This window comes from Capra hircus, chromosome 6 (genome assembly GCF_001704415.2).
Source record: "Capra hircus breed San Clemente chromosome 6, ASM170441v1, whole genome shotgun sequence".
In the NCBI taxonomy this organism is placed as follows: Eukaryota; Metazoa; Chordata; class Mammalia; order Artiodactyla; family Bovidae; genus Capra; species Capra hircus.
The window spans coordinates 106,491,147-106,503,994 of record NC_030813.1 but is presented as its reverse complement, the minus strand read 5'-3'; positions in this window follow the sequence as shown (position 1 = coordinate 106,503,994).

Genomic DNA, 12,848 nt, shown 5'->3' with positions numbered 1-12,848 from the left:
TGACTTAATAGATCTGCCATTATTTAAAAGCCTAGCATTCAGGGTATTCCCTGAAGGCCTCACAGCAGACAATGGGGTTGTTGTTGTGTACTCAGTCGTGTCCACCTCTGTGACTCCGTGGACTGCAGCACACCAGGCTTCCCTGTCCTTCACCATCACCCGGACCTTGCTCAAACTCATGTCCATTCAGTTGGTGATGCCATCCAACCATCTCATCTTCTATTGTCCCTTTCTCCTTCCTTCAATCTTTCCCAGCATCAGGGTCTTTTCTAATGAGTTAGCTCTTTGCATCAGGTGGCCAAAGTATTAGAGCTTCAGCTTTAGCATCAGTCCTTCCAATGAATCTTCAGGATTGATTTCCTTTAGGATTGACTGGTTTGATCTCCTCGCAGTGGTACCTGACACTGAATTCAAACTCAATGTCTATTTCTGCATATACTGACCTAGTTAACAGGCTTGGCAGGAACAGGAAGTGGAATCTTCAGAAGGCACAGTCAAGGAACAGAGTTTCCTGAAGAAACTGAAGAGTTTCCTGAAGAAACTTATTCTGCACCATTCAGCAGGTTGGATCACTGGAAGTTTCTTTATCTCTGTGTTTCCTTATTTGTAAACTGGGTTGGGGGGTTGCATAATGAGAAGGTTAGTTGGGGAAACTAGACAATATAATAGATGTTGAGGGAGGCATATGTAACCTATAAGGTGCTGTAAAAGTTAGTGTTTGCTACGGCTTGAATCATCCCCTAAAAATTTATACTACAATCCTAACCCCCAGTACCTCATTGCAGGTGTAATTAAAATGAGGTTATACTAGTGGAGTAACTTGAAGGGCTACAATCCACAGGGTCACAAAGAGTCAGACACAACTGAAGCGACTTAGTACGCCTACATACATACTGTTGGAGTAAGATGGGCCCTCATCCGACATTGTCTTTGTAAGAAGAGCATTGGAGTCTTAAGCTCAGTTTTCTCATTGTATTGAAAGTCCTTAGGTGTATGGAGTTCTGGAGACAGAGGATGGGTGGCTGTATAACAGAGGATATATAGTCATTTCCTTTCATTTACACCCTTTCTCCCATTACCAAAGTAAGGGTAGTCAAACAAAAACACCAATTCAGTTATAAGTATTTCCTATCTTACTTGTTCTCTTTCCCAGAGCTGGAGAAAGTACAAATCAGAGACACTGATCTCATTATTGTCCCTGGATCCTACTAAATTCAGAAAGATTTAGGATATTCTGGCCGAAAAGTAGAATCCAGTTGGCCTGCCTGTGGTCCAGCTATTGTCCTGGACCTCCTTTTAGGACCTGGTTGCTGTTTGGTGTCTTGGATCTCTGATCTACTTATATGATTCCTATCTGGCTCTCTGTTATCTTGGCCCTATGTCTAAACTGCCATCACAGGTGGAAGTGGGGCCAAGTAAGGCAGTATGGTAGGAAAGAACCAAGTCAAAAGAATCAGGCTGTAGATAAGAATGGCTCCCAAGAGGAAGATCCAAATCATTGACATCAAGGGGGAGTGGTTTGGTGTGAAGGACAGACTTAGGAGATATGGGCAGAGGTGCCCTGAGGCACCAGCAGACAGGAAGAAGGGTCCTTTTTGGTAGCTCTGCCAGAGAACCCATTTGAAGAAGCCATTAGAAGTGAATAGTGGGTCCAAACACTCATATTAGAAGCTGACCTTGTGCTTCCAATTCCCCTCCACTAGATTCCCTGCTGGCCTTACCCCCATGACTTCAGATCCATCTCCTAAACTCCATTTCACACCTTCTATTCCTTTATTGATGACTGAGCTTCCTGAATCCTGAACCTTTAAAGCAGCATCCTTCCTGGTCTCCAGACTAAGGTGTCTCCTTCTCACCCTACGTTTTCATCTTAGGTCTCACTGGTGGCCAGGAACCATGTAGCTGTCGCTACTTTCCACAGCTCATTGATTCTGCCTTCTTGACTGGGACTTTATCTCATCTCTCTGCTTGGTCTCTGTCCCTGTAATCATCTCCTTGCTTGAGGATGTGAACATAGTCTCTGACCACGATCCTTTCTTTCTGTCTCAGCCCACAAGTGTTAGTCCAAACATTAACTTCACTTTCCCATCATTTTGGTAACTGCAGCTACACAGTTTGTTGTTTTATCTCATTTGACTTAGAAGGAAAAAAAAAAAAAAAAAACCCTCTAAGTTTTTTTTTTTTTTTAAACATTTTATAGATTGTTTTGCACTTTTTGCAAAAACCTTCTGGACAGGAGTCTTCAGGACAATAAATTGTAAGATTTAGCTCCCTTTTTTCCATTAATCAAGAAAAACAAAACAAAATGAAATAATTATGTTGTCACCTTATGTGGAACCTAAAAAATAAAACTAACAAATGAATATATCAAGACAGAAACAGAGATACAGCTATATCGCAGATATAGAGAACAAGCTAGTCATTACCAGTGGGGGAAAGGATGGAGGGAGGAGCAAGATAGGGGTATGAGATTAAGAGGTAAAAATTACTATGAGTGAGGTTGTTGTTGTGTAGCCGCTGAGTCATAGTAATTAAGCTATAAGGATATATTTTACAGTCCAGGGAATATTGCCAGTATTTTTATATCAGTTTAAATGGAATGTAATCTATAAAAATATTGAGTCACTATGTTACATACCTGAAACTCACCTAATACTGTACATCAACCATACTGCAAAAACAAGGAAAGAAAAACACTTGGCATCTATATCCCACCCCCAAAGAAGATTGGTAAGTGTGGGGGGATTCTAAGATGGAGGATTAATTTATGTCAAAGTGGATCTTCCAGTTAGTAATTGTAATGACAGCTCGAGTATAAGTCCCTCTTTGCTGTAACAAAGACACTGCAGAGGACTAGGTTAGAAAGCTGGGGGAGGGGGTCAGCAGAGGGGTGCCAGGAGCAGAGACTTGCCTCTGTGCTCCAGGAAAGCATCAAGATCCCAATAAAGAGCTCACAAAAGCTGATGATTTAGCAGCTGCAACCTTTCTCTCTGCTGACTAAAACTGAAATCTGAAAGATGAATATTTGTCCTTGGGCATGTATCTTTTTTTTTTTTTTTTTTTTTTTAACAGCACTGGGTCTTAGTTTCAGCTTGGGTACTTTGGACTTCTTAGTTGCAGCATGTGGGTTCTTCGTTGAAGCATTCTGGATCTAGTTTCCTGACCAGAGGTCAAACCTAGGCCCCTTGCATTGGGAATGTGAGGTCTTCACCACGGGACCACCAGGGAAGTCCCTGGGCCATGTATCTTTGAAAGATAGTTTCTTTAAAAAATGAAGCAATTATTTAAAAACGTAAACCCAGCTCTGCTCTCCCAAGTGTTTCCATAAATCAATATATATCTAATGACATGAATGCTACTATTTTTAAAAAGGAGTGTGTCTTGTTTCTGGAATATGTGTGCCAGGTGATATGTATAGGAATGGCTTTACATTAGCACTTTTTTGCTTACTCATCCAAGAGATGGAGATATTTATAGTTAACAAGGAAAAAACAATATGGTCCTTTCAATGTGGGAAATATTTACACAGGAAAATATAAAAGGATGCATGAGAAGATTATTTGGACTAGAAATAAAAAACTCAACCTGTAATTGAAGAACTCAGATAATTAAAATAGGAATGGGCTGCCCCTGATGTAGAATCAATCATTGGCTTTTCATGTTTTATTCTAAATACCACTCAAAACCAGAATTGAAAGAGACACGTGTACCCAATGTTCATCGCAGCACTGTTTATAACAGCCAGGACATGGAAGCAACCTAGATGTCCATCAGCAGATGAATGGATAAGAAAGCTGTGGTACATATGCACAATAGAGTATTACTCAGCCATTAAAAAGAATGCATTTGAATCAGTTGTAATGAGGTGGATGAAACAGGAGCCGATTATACAGGGTGAAGTAAGCCAGAAAGAAAAACACCAATACAGTATACTAACACATATATATGGAATTTAGAAAGATGGTAATGATAACCCTGTATGCGAGACAGCAAAAGAGACACAGATGTATAGAACAGACTTTTGGACTCTGTGGGAGAGAGAGAGGGTGGGATGATTTGGGAGAATGGCATTGTAACATGTATATCATGTAAGAAATGAATCGCCAGTCTAGGTTCGATGCAGGATACAGGATGCTTGGTGCTGGTGCATTAGGATGACCCACAGAGATGGTATGGGGAGGGAGGTGGGAGGGGGTTCAGTATTGGGAACTCATGTACACCCATGGGGGATTCATGTTGATGTATGGCAAAACCAATACAGCATTGTAAAGCAAAATGAAGTAAAATTTAAAAATTAAATAAATAAATACCACTCAAACTTATTCTCCTATTTGCAACCCTGCTGCCAATTCCTGAGCTCAGAAATGTTATCAATTCTTCCTTAGAGCAGAGGGGATACACTTAGCATTTTAACAGATGTATAAAAACTCCCCCTTCCCAAATTGTAAGGATTGTACAATTGCACAGGTCACTAGTTACCTGGGATTGGCCTCATTCTATCTTGCCAGATAAGAATATTTTAAAAGCACACCATCCATTATCCTTGACATTTTGCAAAACAAATGAAGGATTTAATTTTGGAAGAAAAAAGTAAAGTGATAATTTTTTTTTCTTTTCTTTTTTAAGTCACATTGCACAATTTACGGAATCTTAATTCCCCAATTAGGAATTGAACCTGGGTCCTGGCAGTGAAAGTGCCAAGTCCAAACCACTGGACCACCAGGGAATTCTGGTAAAGTGACAGTTTCAAAGTGTATTCTTTTCATTCGAATGCATTGGATTTCACTAAATCCGTGAATTCTGCCTTGTCTTTACTGTTCTCATTTTGCTAGAGATCTGAGACCATTTCCCTAAGGAGCAAGAGAGTTAATCAAAGACTTAGATTCTCATGTAGTCTCCCAGCAAGCCTTCCTATTTTTCTTACTTTGAGTTCTTGCTGCTTCAGCCAAAATGATCTTAATATGCAAACTAGTCACTTACTTACAACCCACACTTGTTCACCGCTATCCTCAGAATAGTTTGTATGTTTTCCTAAGATAGACAGCTCTCTAGGTTCTGGGGTTTCATCTTCCGATGCCTTCAAGTGTGGTCACTTCCCAGCTTACACCGTGAGTGGTCCAGCAGTAGACACACATACGTTCAGGTATGCTCATTCTAACCTTTCACCTTTGCAAACACTGTTTTCAGTCTAGTTTCTCATGAAAAACCCCTCGCAAGTCTTCTCCTCTTTAACCTAATGCAACCTTCTTTGCACTAACTCCTCAGGCTATAGTTCACTTATTCTTTCAACAAATGTTTATTGAGTCTCCGCTGTATGCCAGATATACGGTTGGAACATAAAGATAGAGTAGAAAACCGACCCGGAACATCTGCTTATATAGAACTTACATTGCTCCATGATCTTTCACCGAGCGGCCACTGCAGCTTAAGTATAATTCCCTCATACATTGAGACAATGGGACTTGTCTTCCAAGCTCAAGTTCTTTCAAGAGTAAGAGGGATGTTGTTAATAATTATTACAGGACAACAGGTATAAACCAGCATTAGCTGTGGCAAGCTGGGATGTTAGATTATAAAAAGTATCACTGCTTGTTAACATCTCAGACTTCCAGGAAAAAAAAAAAAAATTGTATGCATAACACCCAGCACCTACCAGGGACTTGGTTGACAAGCAAAAAAAAAAGAAAAGAAAAAAAAGTCAATTTGTTTAATGTGCTTTGATTTATTTAATAGGAGAATAAAGAATGAACAAATAATCACAGCTCTCTATTTAACTTTTCACGTGTGGACATTAGTGTGTTCCTACAGTAAGTAACCAGAACCCTTTTATAGGTTACAAGTGACAAAAACACAGCACAAGTTAAATTAAGGGAGAAAAAGAAATGCGCCTGGAAATCCAGGGGAAAGCAGTAGATATGCTCTTCCTGATGATTCAGCGGTAAAGAGTCCGCTTGCAATGCAGGAGACATAGGTTGGATTCCTGGGTTGGGAAGATCCCCTGGAGGAGGAAATGGCAAGCCACTCCAGCATTCCTGCCGGATAACCCCACGGACAGAGAAGCCTGGCAAGCTACAGTCAATCCCTGGGGTCACAAAGAGTCAGATACCACTGAGCAACTAAACACATACCGCATTAGATATGGCTAGTTATGGTAGTTCAAATAACGTGATCTCACTCTCTCTCTCTCTATCTCTTCTCTCTGCTTGACCTAATTTTTAGACAAACTTTCCATATAGAATCAAGATGGCCCTAGAAATGATAGGCTTCCTTGATTGTTATAGTTTATTACCCAAAAAGAAGAGAGACCATTTATATGAAGAGTTTCACGTAGTTCCAAGGATGGCTTTGATTACTTGGCTTGAATAATTTTTTTTTTCTTAAAATGGTAATTTTTTTTTTAAAGTGTTACCTACTATTTACATAGCACTTTGTGTGAAGAATTGTCTTAAGATCTTTCTTAAAGCTTCTGTCCTTTGAATCCCAGGAATATTATATGCCAAATATTGTTGCATCTGAACTTCACAGAATGAAGGGGATTCTCTCAGAGTGGGAGTAGAAAGATTTCCAAAGGAAGGTATTCTAGGCAGAAAAAATAAGTTCCACTCTACCCCCAAGAAGTTACTCAAGTGCTGGCTGATTCTGGATATTCTAGAAGGTGCTGATGAAATGACAGGTGGGTGAATCTCCTTATGATTAATTCAGGAGCACACACACCTAGCTCACATCCTCCCCACTCTGACCGGAAGATCCCCCTGATGCTCTTCTACCCCCACGGAGAGAGGGCAGAGGTCCAAGGCTTGGGTTAGGGATCAGATAGCAGGTGTGTGGACTGATAACAGACCAGTCCAGTTGTGCCATTTGCCAGCTGAGGATCTTGGTCAAAATATTTAATCTCCTAGAACTCAGTCCCTTTATCCATAAAATGAATATACTTCTAAGGTTACTGTGAAAACTAAATTGAATACTGTATAGAGAGAGTATTCACCACAGGGCCAAGTCTAAATGCTTGTTCAAAAAATGATGGCTGTTGTTAGAGCCAGCTTCAGGAATTACAACCTGTGAGATTATAGGGGGCCATGTTCTCGGAAGAATATCTCACTTGGTTTAATGATTCCCTGTCACCTCTTGAAATTCTTAATTTTATTTTATTTTTTAATATAAATTTATTTATTTTAATTGGAGGTTAATTACTTTATAATATTGTATTGGTTTTGCCATACATCAACATGAATCTGCCACACGCCATCCTGAACCCCCCTTCCCCCTCCCTCCCCGTACCATCCCTCTGGGTCATCTCAGTGCACCAGCCCCAAGCATCCAGTATCATGCATCGAACCTGGATTGATGATTCGTTTCATATATGATATTATACATGTTTCAATGCCATTCTCCCAAATCATCACACCCTCTCCCTCTCCCACAGAGTCCAAAAGACTGTTCTATACATCTGTATCTCTTTTGCTGTCTCACATACAGGGTTATCATTATCATCTTTCTAAATTCCATATATATGTGTTAGTATACTGTACTGGTGTTTTTCTTTCTGGCTTACTTCACTCTGTAAAATCGGCTCCAGTTTTGTGTTTTATAAGTGAAGTTCAATAGCACAGCAGAGCATACCCATGAGTAGAGGCTTTCCATTTGCAAGTGCATACAAGCTAAGTCACTCAGTCACGTACAACTCTTTGCTACCCTATGGACTATAGCCCGCCAGGCTCCTCTGTCCATGGTGATCCTCCAGACAAATACTGGAGTGGGTTGCCATGCCCTCCTTCAGGGGATCTCCCCGACCCAGGGATCAAAACTGAATCTCCTGCAATTCCTGCATTGAAAGTGGATTATTTACCACTGAGCCACTGGGGAGCTTTCTCCTTTGCACATGGCCCTGCAAATCTCCATGAGTACAAAATTCTAGTAGATTCATATTGCATGAAAGTTCAACATAACTCAAAGCCAATACAAGGTGGGCATGCTATTTTTGATTAAGTAAAGGTGCTAACAGCTCAGAAAGGCCATGCTTTCCGTTTGAACTAGAACATGCTTCAAACACAGAAATAAGGCAATGCCACCCAAAGAAACACAAAAGACCAAGAAGGCATGTCGTATCCTTTCCTGTTTCTGTTACTTCCTGTATTAGCCAACCAATTATGCTGGAAGTAATGACGCAGAAGAAAAGAGAAAGATAGGACAACCCGTAGTGCCTTTCCTTTCAGGCCTTCCTTTCTCATCAGTAAAGAGGAGAGTGGGTTGAATCTGCACATGTAAAGAAGTGAAAGAACAGTTGAGCTACTTGTGTGCATCATATCCACTGTCATGGTAAGAACAAAAATGAATATGTACATAGCAATTATAAAATATGGATCGTGCAATTCCAGCAATCCTGAATGCCAGATAAAGGCTCTTATACTTATGTTTAAGACTGGTATTGCACAACATGAAGATGAATGGTAAATATCATCTAATAATCTAAAATATTTATTTTTATTTACTGAGAATGCCATTAAATACAAATAATACACATCAAGACAAGTTAAGAGAGACACCACTGCGGGGGGTGGGGGAAAAGCTTTAATATTTGTTTTTGGCACTTCTGTCTTTTGAACAAGGGACTCCTATTTTTATTTTGGAGTGGCTCTGCAAATTATGTAACTCAGATGGTAAAGAATCTGCTTGCAATACAAGAGACCTAGGTTCAATCCCTGGGTCAGAAAGATCCCCTGGAGAAGAGAATGGCACCCCACTCCAGTATTCTTGGCTAGAGAATTGCAAGGGCAGAGGAGTCTGGTGGGCTACAGTCCTTGGGATTGCAAAGAGTTGGATATGAATGAGCAACTAACATTCACACACTGTAAATTATGTCATTGACTCTGTCTGTGTTATTACTATTATTTCACCCAGGAACTAATCTAAGCCTGCCTAAATACCACTTCTTCCAGGAAGGCTGCCCTAATTACTTGGTCTAAATCTCTCTCTCTCTCTCTTAATCCTGTAACAATTTTTTTACTTTTCTCTTTTAGCTCAAGCCCCATTGTGACTGCAGTATGTTCCTGTCTCGTCAATTACACGGTGAACTCCTTGGAGTTGCAAATCTTGTTTCCCTGCAGACCCAGAGCTCTCAGCCTGGCTGACAGCAGAGACCAGTCTTCAATTAATGTTCCCCAAATTGAATCATTAGTCTCTTTGAGAACTGCTCATCCCAAGTGAGTTTCTCTTCAGGGGTTTACCCTGAATGTCGCACTTTGATTGAATTCAATCTAACACCTTAGAAACATCAGAACACTGCTTTATTTCATAAGATTTTCTTCAACATACTGATGTGGCCTTTTGATCTCAGGCCATCAAGATGATATGCAGATTTCATTGGCTGTCCCTGCCTGGGGATGGGGGATGGACCACCTTGCCTCGAGTGGTTCCCCCAGCAAATGTATGTTTCTCCCTACCCCACACCCCGGCAGTTCTCTGTTCCTCTGAGTCAAGTCTTGGTCTGGTAAGTGGCCCAGCAGGAAAGAGAGGGCTCTTTCTTTCTCTCTTAGAAGAAAGTGAGAAGATGGGTGCTGAGAACAGATTGTAGGCTCCTGGAGCCGAGTCTCTGCCCTGCTCCCTGCTGAGGGGCCCTTGGAGGCAGAAGTGATCAGCATAAACATGGTGCTCAGGACACTGCCCATTGTCCTCGCAGTAAACTCTGGAGTCCTCTCCATGACCTTGAGTCCACTGCTATTCGATCCTTGACCTTTCACCATGCCTTGGTTGTTGCTATTTAGTTGCTAAGTTGTGTCCAGCTCTTTGAGACTCCGTGGGCTGTAGTTTACCAGGCTCCTCTCTTTCCATGGGATTTCCCAGGCAAGAATACTGGAGTGGGTTGCCATTTCCTTCTCCACATCCTTGGTGGTTGTGAACATGTAAAGCTGCCCCTGGGAACACTTCCGTAGTGGACCTGTCTTGCTCGCATGGTCCCCCGTGCTCTGGGTGACCTAATGTCCCTTGACCATCTCCCATAGCACTCCCAACTCAGCTTTCCTGCTTTAGGGCTCATCTTAAACATAAAACACGGTTAGTCTTTTGGGCATATAAGAGAATCATTTTCTCTCTCTAACACAACGGTATAAAGCAATTATACAATTAAAAAAAGCTCTCAAAACTGCACTAGACAGAAATATATACATACATATATATATATTCATTGTAAAAGCATGAAAGTCAAATAGAAGGAGGAGAAAACATAGGTTTCTAATCTTGTGATAAGGAAAGTCTTCTAAGTAAGATATCTAAGGCAGAAATTATAAACTAAACATTTCACAGATTTGAACACAAGAAAAAATTTAATTTTCATATTAAAGCATTTCATACAAAATTAAAAGCAGAGGATAGCGTATAATAATTTTCTCTGATACATGAAAAGATGAATATCCTCAGTTTTTAAGTTCTCTGGCAACTCATTAGGAGAAATGCCCCCACAGAAACCACATGAAAGAGTAATCCACAAAAGAAGATATGCAATACATGTTTAAAAAATCATATGAAAAGTTTTTCTTTCTTGGAAGGCATGGAAGAAATGCAAATGAAATGTACTAATCAGTTTGGAAAAGATTTTTAAATGATATTGTCTGTGATACAGTAGACTGTTGCGCAGCATATATTTATTGTTTTTATTTCATTGATTTTGTGTCTGGTGTGTGATTAGGGAGGTTAAATATGCTTCCTCACCCCTTGACTTGTGTGTGTGTGAGTGCTAGGTCACTTCAGTCATGCTTTACTCTGTGTGACCCTATAGACTGTAGCCTTCCAAGCTCGTCTGTCCATAAGACTCTCCAGGTAAGAATACTGGAGTGGGTTGCCATGCCCTCTTCTAGGGGATCTTCTCTGCCCAGGGATCGAACCCACGTGACAGGGATCGATGGCTGTCTTCTGTATCCTGCATTGGCAGGTAGGTTCTTTACTACTAGTGCCACCCGGGCAGCCCTTTGAGTGGGGCTTGGTTTATTACCTGATTTAACTAATGAGATGTTAACAGATCATATTTGAGGGACAACAGAGCCCGTGTTCATAAGATAGGAGCTTTTCTTGCGGCTCAGTGGTAAAGAATCCACTTGCCAATGCAGGAGACAAGACACAGGAGATGTGGGTTTGATCCCTGGGTCAGGAAGATCCGGGAGAAGGAAACAGCAACCCACTCCAGTATTCTTGCCTGGGAAATCCCATGGACAGAGGAGCCTGGTGGGCCACAGTCCATGGAGTCACAAAAGGGTCGGTATGACTTAATGACTAAAGAGCAACAGCAACACCTGCTTTTAATATGAGAAGAAAGTGACTTGAGTAACTTATGATTCAAACACCCAAGACGTTGAAATATGGTGAAGCAGATTAAAACTGACTCATATCTTGGAGACCAGCTGAACTAAGCCCAGTCTAGATTGGTCAAACTCCAGTCATCCCATAGACATGAAAGCAAGAAATAGATTTTACATTGTCAAGTATGCCTCTGAGTTCAGGGTGGTGTATTGCACTGGATCAATTTAGCTAAAGCTAACTGAAACAATGTCTAGATACTGGTGAATATGTAGAAACGCTATTTTGGCCACTTTTAGTGGAGTAATTTAGAATCATGGAGCAAAGAAGGGGAAAGAAAGAAAAACAATAAAAACTAGGGGGAGGAAAGAGAGAGAGGAAAGAAGAGAAAATCATGGTGAACTGCCTTTTTACTGAATTCCTATGCCTAAGATGGCTGGAATTTCATTATATAATAAAAGCAAACATCAAGACCAAATAATCAAGTGAAAAGATAAAGAGAAAACCACAGCCATGTGACTACTACTTACAATTATCATGCTGGCAAGGATGATGCTGATGAAGATAATTTGCAACCACATAGCATTTTTCAAATTGAACAAGCTCCCCGTGTGGTTGTCAAAATCCAGTTTATTTCCCTTTCAGGGGGCTGGGGCACAGAAGCCCTATGACTTTCCCAAGATCATGGGCAGTTGTGAGATTTGAATGAGGGTCTCCTGACTCCTATGGAATGCCTTCTGCATTTCAGCACCTGCTTTCTGTCATCTCTGACTGGCTTGGAGTTTCTCTGCATGACTTGTGGACATGATTTCCTGAGAAAATCCAACATGTGCTTTTCTCCAGTAGCGAAAATGAAGCTTGTTAATGATCATATTACTAATTATGAGCAGTGATGGTTTAGAAGACCTGACTTTAGACTCTTCTCAGATCTTGTCAATTCCCATTATGGGATACTGCCAGGATAGTCCTCATGAAAGGATAGTAATTACTCATTATTCAAAGGATTCAATTAAGGGACCTTTCATCAAAGGATCTTAAGTACTTGCTGTGCTCCTTCAAAGGTAAGAAGGATATTTGCAGAGAGAGCCAGGGATACAGAGCCACATTCAGAGATTAAATGTTTGATGTGCTCCACTGGGGAGGATCCTACCCAAATAGAGAAATTATATTAAACTTAGCTGTCCCTTTTAAAAGTTGCAAATGGGAAAGATCAGTTTGGATTCTGATCTGTGTACTACTACTTGTTTAAAAATTTAAGAACTCTAAGAAAGTTTTCAGTCAAGATTGACTTGATAGTTTCCACAGGGGCAAGCTACACTCACAGAAACGACAAGGTGTGCAAAGTGAAAAAGAACCGCAGATGTGGGGTTAGGTGTCTGGTGCCACTTAGAGGCTCTGGAAACTTGGACAGGTCTTTAAATCTCTCACATCTTTTTGTTCCTCATCCCTTCCTTCCCATCTTCCATCCCTCTGATCTCTTTCTAGGTCATTTTAAAATGTTGTGTTTGCTTACGTGCACGCTCAGTCGTTTCAGTTTTGTCCAATTCTTTGCAACCCTATGG